Source organism: Vipera ursinii, assembly GCF_947247035.1.
Source record: "Vipera ursinii genome assembly, chromosome: 4".
Classification (NCBI taxonomy): Eukaryota; Metazoa; Chordata; class Lepidosauria; order Squamata; family Viperidae; genus Vipera; species Vipera ursinii.
In genome coordinates, this window is record NC_139514.1 from 31,567,026 (window position 1) to 31,591,681 (window position 24,656).

At 35.9% G+C, this 24,656-nt stretch overlaps 1 protein-coding gene across 3 annotated transcripts in view; it reads right to left on the bottom strand.

Moving 5' to 3' along the window:
• The window catches only part of CMSS1 (cms1 ribosomal small subunit homolog), a 171,859-nt gene that overhangs the window by 112,145 nt on the left and 35,058 nt on the right, over positions 1-24,656 (bottom strand). The window lies entirely within an intron of this gene.

Here is a 24,656-nt window from a genome sequence, read left to right on the forward strand (position 1 = left end):
ATTTTAAAAAGTACTTCATACTTTGAGAACAAGAATTAAACTTAAAACAAATCTCTTAGAGTGGACAGGGAAATGCAGTGGTAATATTCCCTATATCCTGGACAGTTACACTTCAATATCAATGTTGTGAGAACAGTGTCTATATTACTTTGCTCAGAATAGCTTCCAGATAGAAAAAGTTCAGTTTCAGAATGTCGAAATGCATCATTTTCATAGCATATAATGACTAGATAACACTTCTACTTGCCTTCATAATTTCATGTTTATACATCCTGGCACCACTGCCAAACATTCATCTGTCCTACTGCACTTCTTAATTTAACTTTGCTACGGTACAGATAAGCCCATAATGTGTCATGTATAGATTTTTTTCCAAAACAGATGCTTCATAGATATGCTGGATTACAATTTTGCTAATTGCCATCCAGCACTACAGTAATAATCTATCACAGGGGTGTCAAATTGCAAGCCCGTAGGCCAGTTTCATCATACCGAAGACGCACCTACCCCATTGTCAGCAATGGAAAAAGAGTCACGATACGTCACAACATCTCACGTGATGTGGAGAGTTTGACACCCCTGATCTAACACATCCAAAGGATACCAAGGTGGAAAAAAAATGCTTACCCCAGGGCTGGGAAAAGTAGCAAAGAAGAATTTTGCATTTATATTCATTAGAAAGAAAGTGATTATAAGAGAGTAAGGAGGCACATAATGAGCAATAGACATTGAAAGGAATGTAAGCCAGCTGTTTGCTTAGTGCACTTACAACCTTTAAGCTAGAACCTTGAATTTCATCCATACGTCAACTGGTAAATAAGCAGCTCCAGAAGCAGCAGGGTCATTCATGCATATTAAAGTACCGTACATCCATCACTGCCTAGATCACCATAGTCTGTACCTGCTGTAACTTCTAGATCAGACTTGTCAAACTCGTGACGTCATGTGACATTGTGCAACGTATTGGAGCTTTTTCTCCATTGCTGGCAATGGGGTGGGTGCAGTTTCCTCATGATGCATCCGGCCCATGGGCCGGCAGTTTGACACCCCTGTTCTGGATATTCTTCAACAGTAATCCCATCAAGAACACATTGCAGTGTGGGGTGATTAAGATATGAGTGACAACAAGTGGAAAAAATTGCAACTGGTGCAAAAGATACAGCTATGCAAAAGCCCTTTTATCCACAGCTGCCAAATTATCTTCAGGTAGGAGCTCTGAATAGAAGAACTTCCAAATTTTGGGTCACCTCTGAGTAGTAAAGAATGAGTTAATCTGGTTTTCCATGAAATCAACTATATAGACTGATGAAGGATGGGAAGCAAAGTGAAGAGCATGAAAAAAAGAGTTCTGGAGAAAGCATGTTAAAAGGACAAATGTATTTAGTGCAAGTTAGCACAGTGATGCACATTGTGAAAAATCTTATCTCAGTTATATACTGTGAGACTATGAACTTGCAGTGACCAAGCAAGTTACCTGGAACAGAAGTGGATGCAACATCTATGCAGCCTGTAACAAAACAAGCATAGCTGAATGCTACTTGCTTTTAGTTACATAATTTTACAGTACAGGTAGTCCTCAGGTTATGACAGCAAGAGACCTGGATTGCTGTTGCTAAGTGATTCGGTTGTAAAGTTGGGACTAAACAGTTACTGTTGTAATCCCAGGAGTATAGAGGTCATAAAGTGGAAGAACTGAGAGCCCTAGGCAAGTTTTGCAGGGGTGCCACAAGGTAGTGGAGGCTGGCATGGGGCAGGTGCTATGAAGCACGACTGGTCTGTCAGAGGCATTGGGAACCCATGTTAATATAAGGAGATAAAGGGTATCCCTTTCTATCTCATTTCCACTCTAAGAGATTTCTACTGTAACAATCTCACTATTTCAGGGCAGTATTTCTTTTATCCCAAAAAGCAAGTGAAATTGCCTACAGAATGACTTCAACTAAGCCAGAAAATCAGACAATTCTAAGAGATCTGTGTACCCAAAGCTTCAGTACATGAAAAGCAGGCATGCTGCTAGATAGTAAAGTGTTTCCTGTTCTCAAAACTGCTTACCTGTCAGAATAACTGCTGTTTCCACAGCCTCTGTTACAGAGTGCCGTAGAGAAAGCTAATGACATGTGAATACTGTTGACTTATTTAGTTAGCATATACGTCCAGCAGATTCTAATTTAATGCACATTGAGCAATTGTTGAAGACTGCATTGTACTCAAATGCAATCATTTCCTTTCGGGTTTTGGCAACTTGTATGTATTACTTATGTTGAAGGCAATGTATTCCAAGTTGTGAAATGGATACCAGATCATTGTACATTTGACCTGTTTCATGGGTATCTTGTGATTTGTAGGTGAGTGAGCAAGACCCTCCACAAACACAAATTTATTCCATAGAATATCCCAATGGGAGAGACCAAATATTTTAGCCACTACAGCATAAAGATAGGCTCAAGGAAGTGATGCACACAGACTAATGACTTCATGCTTGCATTTAAATAACAGACTATCACTTCATAGCATAACTTTCAACAGATGGTGGGAAAGCATACTCTTGTCAAAATCCACATTATTCAAAGGTTTCCACAAAGATCCTGGTGAATAATGAAAGGTTAAAATAATGGCACAGAAACAATACATCTTTTAAATGTAAAAATAAATCAAAAAATGAAAGTCAAAAGGAGTCAGAGGAACATTAAACATCCCTCAATAATCCAGTTTTCCTGTACCTTAGCAAAATTGTATAACTATGCTGTTTCCTATAGTGCAGACTAAGAAAAAGGTAACGGAAATTAACATTAATGTTGCCAAGTCTGTGCTGAAGTAATCAAATGTTTTCCTAAATGTGATGCTATTAGCTTAAACCATAATAAATTCAGATATACATCCAATTTAAAATTTTAAATCACTGTCTTGACTTTAGTCAGGAAATATATCTTTAATTGTAAAGGGCAGCTTCAAAGCCAGTCTGTGGAGTTTAGTATTATTCAGCCCTCAATATATTCTGATAATTTTCCTGAAATAAAATATGTAAAGTATATTAAAAAAAAGTTCTGCATCGTACAACAGTAATTAAAATTCTGAAGAATTACGTCTACAGAAAGAATTAATTTCAATCCATTTTTCTTCATTATTTGCAAAGAGGCACTATGATTGTGAATAACAGTTTCTGGGGAAAATAAGAGAAGTGGCTTAAATCCTTATTTACTAACCTTTCAGGAGCATCTGAAAACAGGAAATTTTATTAGGTAGAGCTTCTTACATTGTAATAAGAATTTTGTAATATTAAATAGGCTAACAAACAATTGATAAATAATTGTTGAGACTCAGCTAAACAAAATATCCTGTAAACTGATAAAGTAAAATCTGCTTTACTTCAGCCTTGAGTTTGATATCCAGGTAGTTATTGCTACTAATCTAGATGGAGTTGGCACTGTTTTCTTCCAAGATTTCTTTAAAATTTCCATTCTAGCCTATAAGATTAGAAATTCTTGGTGATTTCCCATCCAAATACTACCAAGTCTAACACTTAGCTTTTTCATAATAAATTACTTTATTAGTGTACAATGTGTTACATGAATTTATTGCAACCAAACTTTTAGGCAGGGCTTGGATCCATATATGTAAGTTTACTTATGTAAGAATTGGATCCCAGACTTATAAAAATTCAGAAAACCATTATATAAACATCTAATGGCAAGTTTCCCCTTCCTCAATGAAGAGATACGGTGTAGCTCCTTACACTAAGGAAAGCTGCTAAAAGAAAATCAGATTTATGTCAGAAAGTTTCAAATGTACATGTGGTATATTAATCCTAAATTGAAAATAGTTTCTGGAATTCCCATAATTCCATCTCATTCATTTCAATAAATCTTGTTGAAGGGGATTGTTTCATAATCCTTCTTGTAAAGGAACTGATTCTGATTTCTGATCAAGTGGCCAACAAGTGTAATGTGATTTACTTCTGTCTGACATCCAACAGTACTTTCAACATCTCTAGCAAAGCAAATCTCCTGTTCTGTTCCTTAGATCCTCTCACTGACAATTCTTCTGAATCCCATGTGTTCTGCTCAGATAAAGTACTGGATAGACAGTACAGTGCTTTTTTTCTTAACAACAACAAAAAAAAGGTGCCGGAACTCACAAACGTCATACAACCCGCCTTGCCTACCCTACAAGGTTCCATCCAAAAAAGGTGCCGGAACTCCGTTCTGGGCATTCTATGACAAAAAAAGCCCTGTACTAACCTATCTTGCAAATAACTGTGAAACACTGTAATCCACCCATAGTAATACATACTAAGCATACTTTCAGCATCCCATTAATAAAACCATCAGGAGTCGGTCTCATGCATTTCATTAAATAAGTGAACGCACACAGCTTCTCACATTATTTGGGTTATCAATGTAAGCTTTGTTTGGATGCTTCCTCTTAAGATACATATAGCCAAGACACTGGTAAACCAAACTACATATTATCATTGTCTGCATAAATCACAGATCTCACTTTGCTGTAATTCTTTGCAGTGAGAAGCTGGAAAAAGGCCAAGTGAAAACATAATTTAAACACTAAATCAGTTACATTCCAAGGCATTGGCTTAGTGTTTAATAGGTTCTCAAGGGATGAGAAAATTACTGAAGTGCATTGTTTTGACATGAGACAGAAGTGAGTCATTGCTTGTCACTATATTTTAGAAGTCTCCATATTTATTGTCTGAAAGGAACTTTAAAAAAGTTATCAGTACATCCATATAGAAAGAGAAATGCATTATAGACTAAATACATTTAGTTGAACTGTTACACTGAAGAAACGTTTCCCATTTCTCTGATTCACTCTTGTCTGTTCCTTTAGGGTTCTCTTCTATATACGTTGGGTGGGTTTGAATGACTTTCCCCTTCAAATACTCCCAGATTCATTCCTGTTCCTTCTACTTGGCACACATCAATTTTATCAAATTGCAAATATATGGAGTGTACATTTGTGATAACTTTGGTAAATCCAGAGAACAAATGTATAATTAATGCAAAATTCACTTAATAAAGTCAGGAAAATGGAGCATATTGTATATGTTTACAATATATCAGTATTATATGAAGAGCTATGATTTGGATAATATTTTTATTTTGTTGTATGATTTTAAACCCATGACACTGTGGGCATGAAATTTTTGACTTAAAAATCCAACAAATTTAGCTGGAAATCATTTTTTTTAGCTTTTTAAAGGTGTAGCAGGATATGAAAGTAAAACACACTGTAAAAAATAGATTTAGTAAAAGTACAATATTTTGCAATTATATTTTGAATACTGAAATTATGCCACACATTTCATTATGAAAGTAGTTCTATCTTATTTATTTTTTTCCATGATATCATGAACAGCACAAACTAAGTTGTTCAACATTGTTATTTTACAGAATGATTTAGATGAGTCTTCTACAAGATAAAGATACAACAACATACAAGTATCAAAGAGTAAATATTTTTGAAAGATATTCTGGCTGGATATTGTGAGATATTTATTTTCTCTTCTTCTGAAGAATGTGGTTTAGTTATTTTGCTTGAGTTAAATAGATTATGTGACACTGTTATTATTCAGCAGTGGGAGGCTCCTATGCCATCAATCACAGGTAGAATGTCCTGTTTTGGGACCACCAAACTGAATGATCAAATGACTTATTCTAAAAGAAAACAACACGGGTTTTATGAAACATTTAAAAAATGTTATCACTTATTCAATGTACTCTAGAAAATAATTAAAATCTTTTGGAGAGAGGCAGACACACTGAATTAGGTGGCCAATATCCTTAAAATCACCTTTCCCTCTCTCTTAAAGACAAACTATTGCTAAGCACATTGGTTTGTGCTTAAATTGTAAGCCGCCCTGAGTCTTCGGAGAAGGGCGGGATATAAATGGGATTAAACAAAACCGTCTTTAGGTCTCTGCCCAAAGCTTTACCAGGGAATTCTTTTTACTATATTTATTCAAAGCTCTACAGTAGCATTGCTTTTTGAGGTAATTGCAGTACTCATACAGTGTGACCCTTTGGCGTGATAAATGCATATGCATAAATCCACCCCAAGAATTGTACCTCATCATAATTAAACACTTTCTTTAAAAAATCTGCTAGCATCATCCTGCAGGCAAGTCAATCTGCAAGCCACATGGTTTCAGGAAGTAGGATGTGTTTATAGACTATTAGTGGTAAAACATGGACCCAATTGCAATGAAACAAAATCCTTTCAATCCCTCTCCGATATGAAAAATTAGGCCAGCCTGCCACCAACAGACCTTCCCAAAGCCCAGTCAGATAGTCCTCTGGTTATGACAGCAATTGGCCTAGAATTTCCATCGCTAAACAATGCAGTGATGAAATGTGATTACTCATTGTTAACATATCAAGATTTATTAGTACAAGAAGATGGAAAACTTAAGGTATGGAGAACAATCGACTGCAGAAGGATTTAGTTTTCAACAGTTTTCATATACACAACGTTAAAAAAATTAACATGAATAAAAAGTAACTGATATTTTCCAACTATTAACCTAAAATCGGTTGTGATATCGCTGTTTTACTGACCTGACAGCTTATTATTCTAAATAGGAAACCTTCATTTTGTTTGCAAATAGTATTAAAGATTCTAACAACCAGCAAGAATGAGTCCTTACATTTAAAGAGCACCTGTCATTTCAGAGCCATCATGGTAGCAACTATTCGCGAGTATCCAATCACGTGCTGCCCGCCATGTCCCTCTGCCACATCACCAGCCGTCCTATTAAAGTGAATGGGACTGTCGGTGAGTCAACAACGGGTCAGAGGAGGAGCCACTGCAGGACAGAGATAACAGTTGCTCTTTAAAAATTATGATTTAAATCGAGTTGATTTAAATCAAGCCTTTTTACTAGTGATTTAAATCATGATTTAAATCAACTTGATTTAAATCAAATCCACCCTGGTCGATAATTTTAAAAATTTATTCCAAGGACGCTATGAAGAGCTTAGGAAAATTTTTGTCCCTTTGCCAAACACTTATTTTATTGCAATATTAACTGGGCAGTAAAAGATAGAGACATTAGTTAAGAACCATTCCATTTAATGATTCAATTAGTTTGGTAGAATTCTTAAAGTCTTAATTCCTCAAGACATCCATTACCAGGCTCATTCCTATGTTGTTTATAGAATAATTTCTATAAGAACAAAAGTAGATATATGTAACTTATAACAGTGGTTCAGTACACTGAAACCTCAAATAAGTGGAAAAATGAAAGAAGTCAAGAGAAAAATCTTTACAAGTACTTTAATAAACAATCCTAAAATGGCAATAGGCAGGCAATCCTGACTAGAAGAAAATTCCACAGGTGGGATTGTCATTGCCTGATAGTTTAGCAGAGCTTTGTAAGAGAGACTCAGTTGTAAGCACTGTATTAAAGAAAGATATATTAAACTGAATTTACAAAATTCTGCATAAAGTCTAAGTCATTGGTTAAAAGTAAACAGATAATCAAGCCTTCTCTTTTTGCAACTGCTAACCATTAAATGCAAACTCTTACAACTGCAAAATATCAAGACTAATCTTTCCCCCTCTAAAACAGAATTATAATACATAACAATAGTGTGCATTTATTTTGTAGCATTGACCATTATTCATACAGTTTTATTCTACAATTTTAAAAACTTTGCTTGTAAATTCTTTCCCCAAACATTTGGCCAAAAAAAGAAAAAAAAAGTCTCCAACTGCTGTATTCTAAAAAAGTTGGAAACAAGAAACACCCAGAATTCAATGGATTTGATAAACTTGGCTGTGACATATTCCTACTGAAATCCAGCCTTAACCTCAGAATTGACAGAATGTTGTAAATATTTTTAGAACTTTTTGAACTACTCTGTATCTTATATTCATACTTTTTGCACACTATTTTACAAATAGTAAACTGCAATAATTAATTATTAAAACAATAATCAACCAAATGTTTCAACATTTTGAAACTATGTTCCTATAAACATAAAATGAAAGGTTTAAAAAGGAAAAATTCTTACATTCGCTTACAGCCAAATCTATAATATTTCCAATGTTTTAAAGAAATGTCCCTTAAAAAACAGGGAGATGTGTCCTTATGCAGTCTGAGCATGGGACTGCAGAGGGAAGGAGATCGGGCAGCAGGTTTATCCTGAAATCCTAAGAAGATAAACAAATCAACATCTGGAAAATATTTACACATTTAAATGCCAAACAAACATAATGAATACTTGTAGATTTACAGAAGCTCTAACATCATAAATTATTTTACAAATTATTAAACATTATTTCACTAGGAATGCAGTGGCACATGAATTTAAAAAAAACACAATAATTCATAGGATAGCTATCAATAGGATATATTTAAAAGCTGTTATCACATGCACTATCTATACATTTTGAAAAATAGAATATATTCAGATGTGCCAAAATGATGCTGAAAATTAATAGAAAATAGATGAATAAATGTGCATTTTAACTGTGCAATGGGGGAAAACTGGAAGAAACCAGAAGGCACTCAAAGTTCTTAATGATGATTTAATCATTGTAAAATGTTTTCTGATAACTACTGCTAACCCTCCTTATTTTAATTAAATAAGAGGAAATAAGAATTTCTTGCAGAAATGGAATACAGTAGGTTTTGTGGATTTTTATTCATAGTATCATGCCACTAGTTAGATACAATTATTCAACTAATATATTATATGCAGCATACAAAAAGTTTTTATTACCGTACTTTGTTTATACAAGAATAGAGCTTTTATCTTGATTTTTTTATTTTACTCTTGAAAACCAGTATAATCTTGACTAAATCATGTAGATTGCATTCCTGCATGAACATTTCAACTCATACACCATAAATGTCTCCAGGGTGTGGTAAAAACCAATCTATTATTGAGAACTAAGCATTCAGGGCCTTAAAAATACTGCATAAATCCACCAACGTAATCACAAAAACTATGCATTCTTACTGATGGCATGATCTAATGTGCGGTTTTTTGTCTATAAACTTTTTTTTACATTTTTGTGCCACTAGAACATTTTCTGCACTACTCAAAAGGATTCCAAATTCAATGACAATCATTCCAGTATAGACTTCTCCTTGCCCTTTTGCCCTTAGAATAAACGTAAGACTATTTTGACTTTTGTATGAATGTAAGTCCTTAAAGAACAAAAGATATACACATTGAGAAAAATTAAATACAATGATCTAGATCTTGTTGTTTAAACAAAACAGCCACTTCAGCAGCTACATGTACCCATTAATAAATAATAATAATAATAATAATAATAATAATAATAATAATAATAATAATAATAATAATAATAATAATAATAACTTGATTGTCACTTTGAATGTACACCAATCGGCATACATCAAAATGAAATTTCATTGCATACAGCTCCCAAAGGGTCACCACCTCCGATATACACTCCTTGTTTGTAGCCAGCTCGTTTCAGATCATCTATTTTAGTCTCTAGGGAGCGAACAATGGCAAGCAGGACAGATGGAAATGGAGCTCCATGTGGATTAGCCCTCACATTAGCTTGTATTCCTGCAAGACAACCTTGCCTCCTTTCCTTTTTCTGATCCTGTCTCTTCCACATTTTCCTTAAAGAGGCCTTGCTTCTTTTCGCTCCTGGAGCACGCTGCCGCTGCCACCAACTCTTCCTAAAGCCTCTCTCTCTTCCTCTGGGCCTGCCGACAGCCTCATCCAGTTCCTTCGCTCCATAAGCCCCGGGATCTCTCCTCCTCTGCCTCCTTTGGAAACAGCCCTGATTTGCAATAGAATCTGTCCCTGGGCCAGCAGGCAGATCTTGCTGCTAAATAGTAGGGCAACTTACTTTTCCTTGCCTTTCTATTGTTATATACTTATTCCTTGCCTTTCTATTTTCTTACCATTATTTCCAAGTACCATTTCAAACATGTGTTGCCATTTAAATCTCAAGAAAGGTATCTCTCAGCTATCCCCTTTACATTTGATGAAAAGGCAGACTGAATGGAGCCATGGAGCATGCCATTAGCAGTTATTCACAGTTCTGTTTTAACTTTTTTTGGCAACAAGGATATTTAAGGATAATGATGTCTGTGACTCAAAATGCAGAAAATTTCTTAAACCAACTGCAGTAGCAAGTTGTGTTGCTTTTAAAATGTCACATTAAATAAATTCTTCATTAGTTTCTAGATAGAAGATTCTACTGCAAGTAAATTAATTACTCTAGTAAAACTGCTATCAGAAAGTTATATACAGTCCACCTTCCCTTAAGACCTTAAGATTTTATTTTATGTCAGATATCCATTTGGGGGGGTTTACATAATTTCCACCCAAGGGGTGGTGGTGGATTTCTTTATTTTTACACACAGCATATCGTATGTAGTGGTTTTTGTTGTTGTTACACTGACCACCAGGAGGCAACACATTACTGGTTTTATCCTTACTGGGATTCTTCAGACACTGGTAGCCAAATGTTATTCTATAGGGTTCAAGCACTATAATTGAACTCACATATGTTTGCACTTTAGATAACTATGTAGTGCCTTAGCTTTAATATTCCTGGCACTCAGCAACTCCAGGAGAGGATATGTAGAAGTGTTATCAGAATGGTAAATGCAGTCCACCTTCTTTTAAGGTCTCACAGTGGAGTGATACATATTATGTCATGCTCCCATTAATGGACTTTTATATGATTTCCTTCCCCCCTTTATCGGGTTTTGTAAATGTGTGTCAGAGTATGCTTCAAAGAGAGAGGGAGAGAGCAGCATTTATTTATTTTTTAGTTTAAAACTCACATGACTCTCTTGATCCTGATAAAAGTCTATTTTTTCCTACTATTTCCTACTATTATTTGCAGATCAGGAGTTTTCATTATTACTGTTGTTGGTGTTAAAAAGGAAGTGAGAACTTTTCTGTCTGATGCTACAGCTGTGATAACTGCAGGCCCAGTCAGAGTTAATATCAATTGTCATCACTTGGAATTATAGTCAAAACTGCTTCTATCTGTGCAGCTATTTGGGCATTCCATACTATCTCTTGGTCCTCCATACTGAAGAATTCTTTCTTGTAGAATAGAATACAGAATAGAATAGAATAATAACTTTATTGTCACTTTGAATGTACACTTAATCGGCATACGTTAAAATGAAATTTTGCATACAGCTCTCAAAGGGTCACCACCTCCAATATACATTACATAAATATGACAAAAATAAATACAGAATTATGTATATACCCACATATATTATATGGCACAGAGAAACAACACAGTCTAGTTCAGATTATGTATACATGTGCATGATGGATGGAATAGGGAACAAAGTTATAGAATCGCGTAGTCCTGCTAGAAATACTTTGAAACCTCCTCCCAGAGGAGAGCAACAGAAACAGACCATAAAGTGGGCGTGTGGAGCTCTAAGCACATGGTACTTTCTTCTCATCCTCACACACTTACAGAACAATGGATGTCAACTGAACACTCTGAAGTGCTGAGCACATACACATGTACACACATAAGATGCATATGTATGCCTATAAATATACTGTATGTACAGTAGGAACCAAAGAAAGAGAAAATAATTGCATAACATTTTAGTTCCTGTAAAACAGATGTTCCCCAACCAGAGTGGAATTTATGATAATAACAACAGCAACAAGAAGGCATATTAGAAGTCAAATTATACCAAGCTATATCAAGTCTCTTGAGGATAACAGGATCATATCCTCAAGCAAGAGACAGTGCAAACTCAAGGCTAAAAATATTTAAAAGGGCTCTTTGAAGATTTTATCCACCAGAGAGCTATGTGAAATAAGGCAAAATTCAGGCAATCTAAATGTCTCAGACACTTGTTAGTTTTCGTCGAATGATTAATTCTTATGTATACTCACTGAGCTTCTATACCGATCTTTGGTTGCTTATCCTACAAGATAACATTTTTTTTAGTGTAGAGGCTAAACCATACAATGAATACAAATATCTACAGTAATGGCCAAACTTGTGGAAACCTTTTGGGAAAAATATACATTTGAGGTTTGATGGCTAATAACATCACTTTTTCTAGAGTAGTACCATAAAATTATACATCAATGGAAAGATAATTTAATCAAGAATGTAATGCAACAAAGTTTGTTCAATTATCTGTATTCTATGAAAAGTTATAGCCAAATAACCAGAAAAAGGAAGCACAACTTGCTTAGGTTGATATCAGGTAGCTTTCCTTCATCTGATTGTAGCCAATGAGCATGAGTGTTTAGAGAGCCAATTAGGTGTCATCTTGTTTTGGCAATGAGCCAATGAGATCACAGTAGGATTCAGTTATTGATCTCATGTATTGAAGATGAGAGGAGGACATTTGTCAGTGTGTTATTTGATCGTTATCAAGTTGGTTGGGGTTTTTTTGTGTTCTTTCATTTAGTGAGCTTGTAAAACATAATAAAATTAAAGTAATGGTGCAAAGAGTTGACTGGTTGCCCAGAAAGCGATGTAAAATAGTATTATTAAGTGAAGAAGGCTACAGTTATAAAGAAATTAGAAGAAAAATGGTGGAAACTTAACTAAAGGTGGCATTTCTTAGTTTTTGAAGAGGCATAAGGAGACTCAGTCACTACAAAACCACACTGGTAAAGGCAGGGAAAAGTGCACAACAGCAAGTGATGATAGAAGAATTAAGAGACTGTGCCTACATGACAGAAGAAAATCATACTAGATGAAATGGCGCAATGCAATGTGAAATTGAGTGCAAGGACTGTTCAGCGCAGACTGCAGGAATTTGGCCTAAAATCAAGAATTCCATGAAAAAAGCCACTTTTATCTCTCAAACAAAGGTTGAAAAGACTAAACTGGGCTAAAACCCATGTTACCTGGACAGAGGAACAATGGGACAGTGTTATTTGAAGTGATGAGACCAAGATCGCCCTGTTTGGTAGTGATAGCATAAAATACGCAAGAAGAATCGGAAAAGATTTGCATCCTGATTGCATTACATGTACCGTGAAACACACAGTCAGGGTTATGATCTGGGGTTGTATGACATCAAAAGGTGTGGGCAGAATTTGTGTGATTAATGGGAATATAAATGGCCAAAAATACATTGATGAAATACTTGAGCCCAAACTGAAGCCTTCCGCACATGATCTTTTCCAAGACAATGAACCATTTATATTTCAACAGGCTTCAGCTCCATGTCTTGTTGCTGCTGTGTGCAAAAAGTGGTTTCAACATAATCATATTCCACTGCTGGAATGGCCTGGGAATAGCCCAGACTTAACCCAATTGAAAATCTATGGAGCAATAAAACCCAGTTAATAGAAGCAACCATTCAATCTTGGTTTCACATTATAACAGCTGCAGAACTAAAGAACTTGATTCATTCCATGGGAAGACATTAAAAAGCCATAATCCATGCTAAAGGTTACCCAACTAAGTATTAACTGACATGGTAATAATTTTTCTATGGTGATAATTTTTGTATATCTCATTTTTTCCTATGGTGATAATTTTTGTATATCTCTTTTTTTTCTACGTATTTCTCTTTTCTTCTTTATAACTGCTATTCTAATAGCAAATCCTTCATAAAAGTTATTGCATTACATTCTTGATTAAATTATCTTTCCATTGATATATAATTTTATGGTACTACTCAAAACAAAAGTGGTGTTATTAGCCATCAAACCTCAAATGTACACTTTTCCCAAAAGGTTTCCACAATTTTGGCCACTACTGTAATTCATCCATCAATTATACATATAGATCAACATGCTAAAATTGAGTTTTTTCCTTAGAAACCAATTCTGCAGAATATTGAATGTGGAATATATTAAGCACTATGTCAGTTCAGTACAAATTTCTCAACAAATAATTTTGCTCAGGATATTTAGGATATGAACAGATACTTAGAATTTGGCAGCTGGAAAGATAAAATATTAGAGAATAGGAGATAAAATATTTTTGTTCAATTCTAGATATTAACTTAAGAGCTATATGTTCAAAAATGTCAGAAATATTGTGGCAGCATAGAAGATGAATGATAGTCTATCTATACAATTCTAAATTTATTATCAGTTCACTAGAAATTTACTAGTGTTTACTATATATTTTACATACTGATAAAATCCCCAAATCAATAGCAATTGAACAATTCATCCAACAATTTTATCTTATTGAATCTTCCCCCTTGGCCAAAGGTCCAGAGTTACCCTAAGAACAACAAAGTAGCTGTACACATAAACACGTTTTCCAATTTGTTTCAAAAAGAATTTTAATGAATGGAAACACTTCATGTACGAACTACAGAGTTCAAAGGGAACTTGAGAAAAGTTCCCTTTAGCAACTTACTTAAAAAACAGCTCTCTTTTTTGGACTTGGATTTTTCCACACATTTAATCGATCCTTTTTAAGTAAAGCTTCAGTGCTCTTGTCTCTCTCCCATGGGGAGGAAAATTAATTAAATTGTTCAATTAAAAACAAAAATGTGGAATAAATTATGCAAAGTGTATTCATTTCCCAGTTAAATTACCTTTACTTTGTTACTGTGTCTGTACACAAACTTGAAAACACTTCAAAATGGTGCATATAACCCAGAAGAAAGGTTACATCTCAAATCAAAATGATCCAGCATAATCCATACATCTGTCAACCAGGTATAAAATGCAGCTTACCCAGTGCAAAATCAGGATGTCTCCTACATGCATACTTAGGTTCAACAACTAACTCAAGCCTTTCATATTTCAGTAACCAAGTTACTCTATTAATATAACACTAGATTTTTAACAAATAGAACTATAAAAATTTAAAGCAAAACTAGACAATCCACTGGGTCATCGTTTCAGAGATATTTTCCTAAACAGAAAAATGGAATGACAAATCATGGGCAAAAAAGCAGTGGAACCAGGGGCAACTTCAATTTCCTACCAGCTTCCCCACTGACTTTCCAGATTCCTTGTTGAAATCTGGAAAGAAGCATCAAAGCATCAATCTCCCTTCCCTTCCCTTCCCTTCCTGTCCTGTAGGTAAGTTGCTGCTACTAGGTAGGGTGGGAGCGAGATATTGCAAGATTGGCTGGGATCTGTCACAGAATATGTGACCACAAGAACAGCCTAGTAGCAGCTAGTGGCACAGAAGAAGCCAAAATTTCCCCAAATTTTATCCCCTCTGGAGTCATGGGTCCTGGATTTTGGACACATTCTGTAAATTAGCCCATTTGAGCTATTTTGGTTCAAAAACTGTTGCCCTCTGATGCACCTTTTTACTTAATTAGAGGTCATGACAAGAGTTTTAGTAGTAAATAGATACACAAATATTCCTCAAATACCATGTATCATATTATTCGTAGGATATATGTGTAGTGATGGTTTTCTCACGACACGTTCACACATTTTGCTAGAATTTTTAAATCATGATTTGTGAGCGTTATGGCTTGACCACATATCATTAAATCACAGCTATATACTGCAGGTCTGCATGAGGCTGCTAGTCTCTTTTGCAACCCAAGAGCCCCCCCTTACTGTGACTGTTGAAAGCAGTATCATAGTAACATAGCATTTGAAGAAGGAAAACTGCAGTGTAGCTGTAAAATAAGAATAACACATGTAAGACCAAACCTCCCCACAAAAATCTAAATACGTGATGTGACACGTTCTCTGAATCATTACCCTGCCCACTGTAGCCCTTGGTTTACCAGTAAAGTAATAATTGCAGTCCTAACCACCAAAAATATGTCCACTAGCCACAAAAAGGCCATCTATTCCACTCATAATAGAATAAATTCATGCATTATGTTAAGACAAAAACAAAGAAATGACGTACTGTATCACAGAGCCTCTTGGCTCAAATCAGCACATAGTCATCCTTATTTCTTTAAGAAAATGTGTATTTCTCTCAGTCTTAGAACACAATTAAATTATTACTGAAGTAACAGATCCTCAAATTTAGTTTGATATTGGGAATTTTGGCATGGGTTTCCACTTTAAAAATGTAGGTATCTTAATTCTACAATGGGGATGACTACATTTAGAAATCAAAACATTAACAAAAGCAAGATACATTAAGATAACAGCAAGTTCACTTTTGGGGTGATTGGTGGTTTTTGAGCTTGGTTGTTTTCTTGCAGATGTTTCATTATCCAAACCAGGTAACATCAACAGCAAACAACCTCACCAAGAACCCTTCATTTAAACTCTGAGCTACAAATATTTTCCTCTACCAGTACGGTCACTTTACCTCAGTATCTTAAAATGAAATACAAAATTACCATGTATCTAAGTAGCAAGTAAGAAATACTGAGTAGTAATCTGAAAAATCACTACATTTAATTTGCTTGTGGGTATAGATCCACGAATTTTGAAGTGCCTTAATTTCTGAAGAGGGCATTGCAATGGGCATTTTAGCTTGTACATTTAGAAAGAATCCCAAATAACTCAGATGTTTACTATTTCTCTCCTACTCAGATGTTACCCCATCTTCTACTGTAGTTGCCGGTAGGTCATTACTTATATGTTGTTTTTTAATCTGTTCTTAGAAAACAAAAATCCAGGTACATGGGGATTACCTCTGAGTCAGAGCATCAGCATTTAGAGTACAGGAATTTATCCTTTGTTTTTATAAAGGACTTTGCCTTTAAGGAATCCACAGAGGCAGAGACAATGCTGCATAATTAACACTGCTTAAAGACTTTTTGTACTGCCAATTCTATGGAAGGTGGAAGGATTGGACAACATCTGGGCTTAGACTTTAAAGTATGAAAACCTGAGATAAGTCACAGTAGTAGATTCTGACTAAAATTTAAGCACAATGTCAGCCATATTCTGGATTTGGCAACATCATAAGCCTAATTACAGCATAGTTTAGGAAGATGTGTGAATGAGCCCAGCAAATTCTGCTTGGGAAAATATGTTACTCTTCCTTATCATTTGCAACTTTCCAAAGTACAAATACATTGTTGGCACTGCAAAACTAAATGTAGTTTGTTTAAAAAGGGACAGGGGTCAAACCTAATTTAATTAAGATTGAGTGTAGTTTAATAAACTGAGCCGTTCATTTGGTTGTCACTTTTTTCCCTATGTTGTCTCAAAATTTGGGGACTTGCATCTCAATGTACTTATTCCAGCTGATCTATAAAAATGATACAATGTGAGGGGGCCATCAGCAGCAGTCTCTGCTTCAGCAGCTGGAAAAGGTGGTTTATGGTAGCAGTTGTAGATCAAAGGAATGCACGAGCAACCCAGATTGGAAGAACAATGGAGATGTTGTAACAACAGGCGAGGATTCATGACAAAAATGTAACATTATCTGACCTTGATCTTCTGGTTTAGTCTAGTCCACAGAAAATGAGCTTCAGCAGTTTCTCCAATAACAAGGATGGATCAAATATCTCAAGCTGGGAATCTGATCTTTCACAGGCAATGACAGACCAATTAACAAGTTGACTCCTCCCTCCCAAGAGTAGTAACCTTGTAATGCCTTATTCTATGTTCTATGACCATCCTTTTGTGTATTAGAAAACTGCTGTCATGTCTTTCTTTAGCTTTTTCATATTTAGGCTAAATATACCAAATTCTGCATTGGGCCTGATCTCCAAGCCCATACATTTTTGTTGTTTTTCTCTCCACTCTTTCCAGATCCTTAGCTTTCTTTTTCTACTGTAGTGACCAGAACTGGATACAGCACTCCAAATGCAGTCTAACCAGTGCAAGAAGGAGACTATCAAATCCCATGACTTTGGCATCCTACATTGTTCAAGGTGGTCAAGAAGGAGCCTATGATCTATTTTATTAAATATCAGGTAGAAATTCAGATAGCTAAAAATATCACACTAAGCCATGACACACTCTGTTTTAGCTTATCCTGTCTGTCCTTATTGAAAAATTGTTAATTAAAAATACATGATTTAAAATACCTATAAACTGAAGAAAAATCCGGGAGACTTTCCTAATATGTTCTTTATCTCCTAACCCAGACATGTCAAACACAAGGCCTGGGGGCCAGATCCGGCCCGCGAAGTGGTTTCATGCGGCCCGCGAAGCCATCCTGGAAACAGTGAGGGAATGGCCCCCACTGCCTTGGCCCTGGCCCAGAGACCCCCAGATCTGTCCCACTCCTGCCCAGGCCCCCATAGGCACCCTTGATGCAAACAATGTAGAGCTGGCCACGCCCACCCAGTAGGCCATACGCACTCTAGCCACGCCCACCCAGTAGGCCACACCCACCCTGGCCATACCCACCCGGCCCCCTGAGGGCAACTGCAATGCTGATGCGGCCCTCAATGAAATTGAGTTTGACACCCCAGTCCTAACCAATGCACATAACTGCCTCATGGAGCAGAATACTTTTATCTCCAAATATGTTACACAAAAAATAAAACCTTGATGCCCAAATTCTTTGAAATCACTGAGTAGACAAAATAAACTGGACTAAATAATAAAAAGGAGCAACTTTGTGTTGGCACGCAGGGGTCACAATGATCTAATCAGGCTTTAGCTCTAGTTTCTCTGATTCTGTGGTATTCTAGCCTGCCATAATATTTACAAGTACAACAATATTTTAAAAACTATGATTAGTTTCTATGGAGACAGGAATTGTTTAGATGGAGTCAGCAGCTAAAATAGTGCCTTTCCTCTTACAGCTTATTTGTAAGATCCCACTTTTTTTTAACTCTTCTGTATTAAACTGCCTTTACCTACCTATCCTTAACTCATGGAAACAAAGTGTTTGAACAGCCAAATTATTGACAGATGGTTATGAACTCTATTACTGCAATCTGAATTGTAGAAATATAGGTAGCCAAAAGTCTTCTGCCAAAAATATTTGAGAACCACTGCCAATGATGAAATTGATGCTACAGAGCTGAAAAATTCAACAGTTCAATGTAGTATTGGGTAATATTATATAAAATATTAAAATCAAATGTATTGTTAAAACAGGAAATAGAAGTGGATGCTTCCAATGAAGTTGCTTTAGAATTTTTTTTACAGAAAGAAAATTTTATAATAGTGTCATAAAAAGTGACATCATAACATAAAAATGTTGCCCTCAGCATTCAATAAAACAAGGAGTTATTTCTGTAACAATACCTAAACCGGTACTTTGTAAAGCTCTATTTTTTTCACTGTATCACTATGTTGTAATTTGAGCTAGTTTATAGGAAAATGTGACATTTTTAAAGACGAGGTTCACATAAACAGATATAAAGGAAGTCCTACATATAAAGAAACATTTATTATACAATATTTATTAAAAGCAAAAAATAAAATGGAACACATGATATGGTGTATTATTTGTCATATAATAGCAAATAGCAACATGTTTTATTTGTCATCTCCTGTTGAGACTTCTGTGCATATTATTATGGTTTGTGTCTGGACTTTCCATCTCAGTCCTGTTGTTTTATACTCATAATAATCCAGTGAGTCTGTGTATGAGAAGTAATGATAAGGGAACAGACACATGAATCTTAATCTCTCCAGTACTATTCTGATTCTAAGCATTGGCTAAAAATAATCATGAACATATCAAAAATATTTATAAAAACAAGTGGTTATAAAGATTCAAGTAGTAAATGTGAGATATTTAGGAATGAAAGAAGGGATTGATTGATTGACTTAACTAATATGGTTGATATAGGGAGAAAAAGTCATAACTGCCTTCAGTATTTCTTGTCCTAAAGACCAAGTCCAATCGCCAAACAGGACCTCAAAGCGTTTTGACAAAGTTCAATTCATGGCATTTTGTAAGACTTATTTCTGGTATAGAAAATAATCTTATTGCTATATAAATAGATCACATTATTTGGATCTTTTACTGTATTACTATAAATCTAATAAAATTCTACCATATTTTTGTATTATTTACAGTTCTAAAATTAATGCTTGGCTATTCTTCTGAACTGGATCATAGCAAATGAAATATTCTCTAACCTACAAGATTTTATTTTTGATTCTTGGATTTTGCCTTGTTTTTAATTATTCTGGAAGCTTTATTGATAGATGGCATTTTTTCTCATAAATATGTGTAAGAAATTATTTATTTATTTATTTATTTATTTATTTATTTAATTTATATACCGCCCTTCTCCCGGAGGACTCAGGGCGGTGAACAGGGCAATACATAAAAACTAGATACAAAAATTAAAAATTATTAAAACGTGATTAAACAATGCCCATAATAAATTAATACAGATTAAAATAGAAGTTCATTTATAAAAATCCCACCCCGTCCCATCAGGCCAGGCCAGCTTGTTTAAAGAGATGGGTTTTAAGATCGCGCCGGAAGGAGCGGAGATCGGGCGCCATCCGGAGCTCGACCGGAAGATGGTTCCATAAATCCAGTGCACCCACAGAGAACGCCCTCCCCCTGGGGGCCACCAGTCGGCATTCTTTGACCGATGGCACCCTGAGGAGGCCCTCTCTGTGGGAGTGTACTGGGCGGAGGGAAGTTGACGCCGGCTGCAGGTGCTCCCCAAGGTATTCCGGACCCACGCCATGAAGGGCTTTGTAGGTCATTACTAACACCTTGAACCTCACCCGGAAGACAACTGGTAGCCAATGCAGCTCGCGGAGCAAAGGTGTGACATGGGAGTATCGGGAAACTCCCAATACAACTCTCGCGGCTGCATTCTGTACCAGTTGGAGCCTCTGAGTGGTCTTCAAGGGTAGCCCCATGTAGAGAGCGTTGCAGTAATCAAGACGAGAGGTCACGAGCGCATGAGTGACCGTACGTAAGGCATCCCGGTCTAGATAGGGCCGCAACTGGCGCACCAGGCGAACCTGGGCGAAGGCCCCCCTAGTCACAGCTACTATATGGTCTTCTAAGGAGAGCTGTGAATCTAGGAGGACTCCCAAGTTGCGAGCCCTATCTACAGGAGGTAATGACTCACCCCCCATAGTGAGGGGTGGGATATCCTGAATATCCCGTGATGCCAGTACGCACAGCCACTCAGTCTTGTCAGGGTTGAGTCGAAGCCTGTTCCTCCCCATCCAGATCCGGACCGCCTCCAGGCACCGGGACATCACGTCGAGGGCATCACTGGGGTGGTTTGGGGTCGAAATGAAAAGTTGGGTATCATCAGCATACTGATGATACCCAACTCCAAAACCACGAATGATCTCACCCAGCGGTTTCATGTAGATGTTGAACAGGAGAGGCGAGAGGACCGACCCCTGAGGGACTCCACAAACGAGAGGCCTCGCGGTCGACCTCTGCCCCCCTGCCAACACCGACTGCGAGCATCCCAGGAGATAGGAGAACCACTGAAGAACCGTGCCTCCCACTCCCAATCCCCTGAGACGCCGCAGCAGGATACCATGGTCGATGGTATCGAAAGCCGCTGAGAGGTCTAATAGGACTAGGACAGAGGAATATCCCTTGTCCCGAGCCCTCCAGAGATCATTCACCAGCGCGACCAATGCCGTCTCCGTGCTGTACCCGGGCCTGAAGCCCGATTGGTACGGGTCTAGATAATCCGCTTCATCCAGGACCAGAGGGAGCTGATGCGCCACCACACTCTCAACAACCTTCGCAAGAAAGCGAAGGTTGGAGACCGGACGAAAGTTATTATGTGGATTTTAATATCAAAATTATCTTCAAGTCAAGTTTACATGGATACAAATAGTGTCTATGGCATGATATAACTGAGATATGCTGTTGCCTTCTTCTGGACTTTAAACATCCATATATTTTTTATAGTATTATGGATTTTCTGATATTGTTCGCTGTGAAGCACTTTTGACAACAAATTCATGAAAATCATCCTTGAGATATCCTGGCTTTGACCATATCACTAGTTATATATCTATGTGGCTCTTTTTAAAAATAAAACAATAGTAATAATTGCACCCAACCATTTTTTGTGAATCATAAGCGTAAGATATAAAATATAGTCTATCCCACTTCAAAATAACTCATTGGAAGTTTGTATATCAGATTAGAGAAGAGGCCATACAAGTTTTTGGACCAGGACACACATTTCAAACTTAGAGAACCTGTCATGAAGGCTATAAAAATAGCTTTCAAGTAGAAAGTGTCCATTCACCAATGTCTTGGAAGTCATCAACAGTCAAATGCCCATTTTCCAACTGAAAAGAAGAGTAGAGTCATATATATACAGGCAAACTGATGATGTTCAGTGAAAGGTGCATTCACACAAAGCATACATAGCACAAATTTAGTCCTAAAACACATCAAAAGAACAGAAATATACAGATAACTATATTACAGGTGTTTCTAGCTCAGGCAAAATGTTCCTCGTTTCTTTTCTACTCCTCATATCCATGTGGTCTGCAACTCCTTCTGTTCCCCCCTAATTACATTTCATATCTTCCTCCTTCTAACTGTACATCTTTCCCCCCCCCCCGAGTATGTGCAGAAATTTCCAAATAAAGTAATGGCTACACCCCCTTTCTTCTTTATTGGGGTTAAAATGAAGCTCAGAAATATTATGGGAAATACAGAAGCAACTAACAAATAGTGCTTTGTTTTGCAGCATCTATCTCTCATTCTCTCTTTGGAAATTAAAAGGCTCTTAGCTAATTAAAAAGATAGATGAAGCAGGGATATTAATGTGTTCCAAGTTGAGTGTCTAGGCATCGTGGTGCTCAGAACTTAGACTCTTCATGCAAAGCCCTATTATCCCAAATAAATGTAGTTTGTTATCCTTTCTGATAAATAGATATTCCCAGCAAATAAAGAATGAACATGGTGTTCCCTGAAGATTACATTCCTAAAGAAGTAGAGTCTATAAACAAAACTCCTATTAGGAAGAGCTAGCAGGAGACTGAATATTATTTTCTTTTATAGTGCCATAGGGAAATCCCATCTGCCCTTTTCCTAGCTTGCCTTTGTCTTTTTATCTGGGTTTGGTCTTTTCAGACTGAATAGGAATATGGCTACTTTTAAAACAGAAAGCAGAAAATTCAATTAAAAAAAAAGAAAACTAAGTAAATAATGTAATTGTTCGGTAAATAATACACACTTAATAAAAACAATGTATATTGAATAGCAAATAACAATGAGCACAACACTTTATCATTTTTTTCTAATGTGAAAACAAATGACAGGGACATAGAATTTATGTTTTTGTAGTTAGTCCAGATGCACCACATGAACACCCAACTGAAGTTTTTATTTCTAGAAACTTTTACTCAAACCTTTCTCTCAGTATTAATGAGACATGCTCTTCATTTCCTGTATTAAAGTATTATGTAATATTTGCTCTGTCGGCCAGCTGCAAACAGTAATCTCTGATGATTGTATTTAAACTGTAATGCGAAGTATTCAGTGTATCAATAATTAATGGTAAACATAAGAGGTTTCCAGCATGCACTATAATCTGTATTCAGATTAGAAATTATGCAAAACATCTTACCTGTATATGAATATTCACTCAATGGCTGAGATAAACAAATATGATCTTACCAATTCCAATTCCTTTTGTATGTGAAAGATTACCATCAGAACGAACATTCTCTGGAGGATATTTTCAGTGGCCAATTTTTTGCAAAGTAGAAGGTTCACAACTCCTCTCTTTTCTACATTTGTATCACTGTAGCCCATTATCTCTTCGCAAACTTAAATCATTCTTTATATCAATATATACACAACATATTGGGAATGGGAGAGGGCAGATATTATGAGAAAGCTGTATCATTACAATTTATTTTTAAATTTTTGATCTTGCTTTTCCACTAGGAAATTTTCAAATTTTTCTATTCAAATAAACCAATAATGCATATTTCAATACTTCAATAAATAATTAAATGGAAGAGCATTACGATAAATGGAGAAAAATATTAATATAATATTACTCCCAGATGCCTAAAACCAAGAACAAGTCAAAATTAATAGGAGGGGGGCCCACAGAAGGGCAGAATTCCATTGTAGTACTGGAAGTAAAAAAAATTGAATCCTGTCTAGTAGTTACCAATATATTTTTCAAAGGTAGAGGCAAGAGAATAACAATCTGATTCACAGACAAATTTGCTTGGAAGAAGCTGCCAGTTCCAGACTCTGCTTTCAGAATATTATGGAACATGGCATTTTTAAGTATATTTATCAAACACTGTATTTTTTAAAATGAATATGCAGAACTTCATAATATGTAGATTAAACTGAAATATTCATATTTTTATAATGTGAAACATCTTTAGAAAGTTAAGCTTCAGTCCCTATGACACAGCATTAATCCTTTAATACTTACCATACAATTTACAATGTTTATGCGAGCATAAAAACACATGTAGGTAACCAACCATGACCACAATCCTAAATTCATTTTATTTGGAAGTAAATTCAATTCAATCTTTTACAACATTTCTAATAAATTTTGGGCATTGTAAAAGACTAAACTTAAATGATTCAGGCCAATGCATTTAGCATAGTACAATACAGTATATACTATGTAGTATAGTACAGTATGTAGTATATAGTACATACAGTTTTAAAATTCTTTTATACAATTTTAAACTTTCATTAATATGCAGAAGATTTAACCAGTTAATTATTTTAATGAATTTGCTGCAATCTTTTTCTTACATATTTCTATTTGTAAAGCAATAGAAAATTCATTCTTCTGTAAATTGAAGCCTGTTGTTTTTTTCCTGATTGTAGATCAAATGAATGTTATCTATAAAACCTTATTAAAATCTTACTAATACCAACTAATT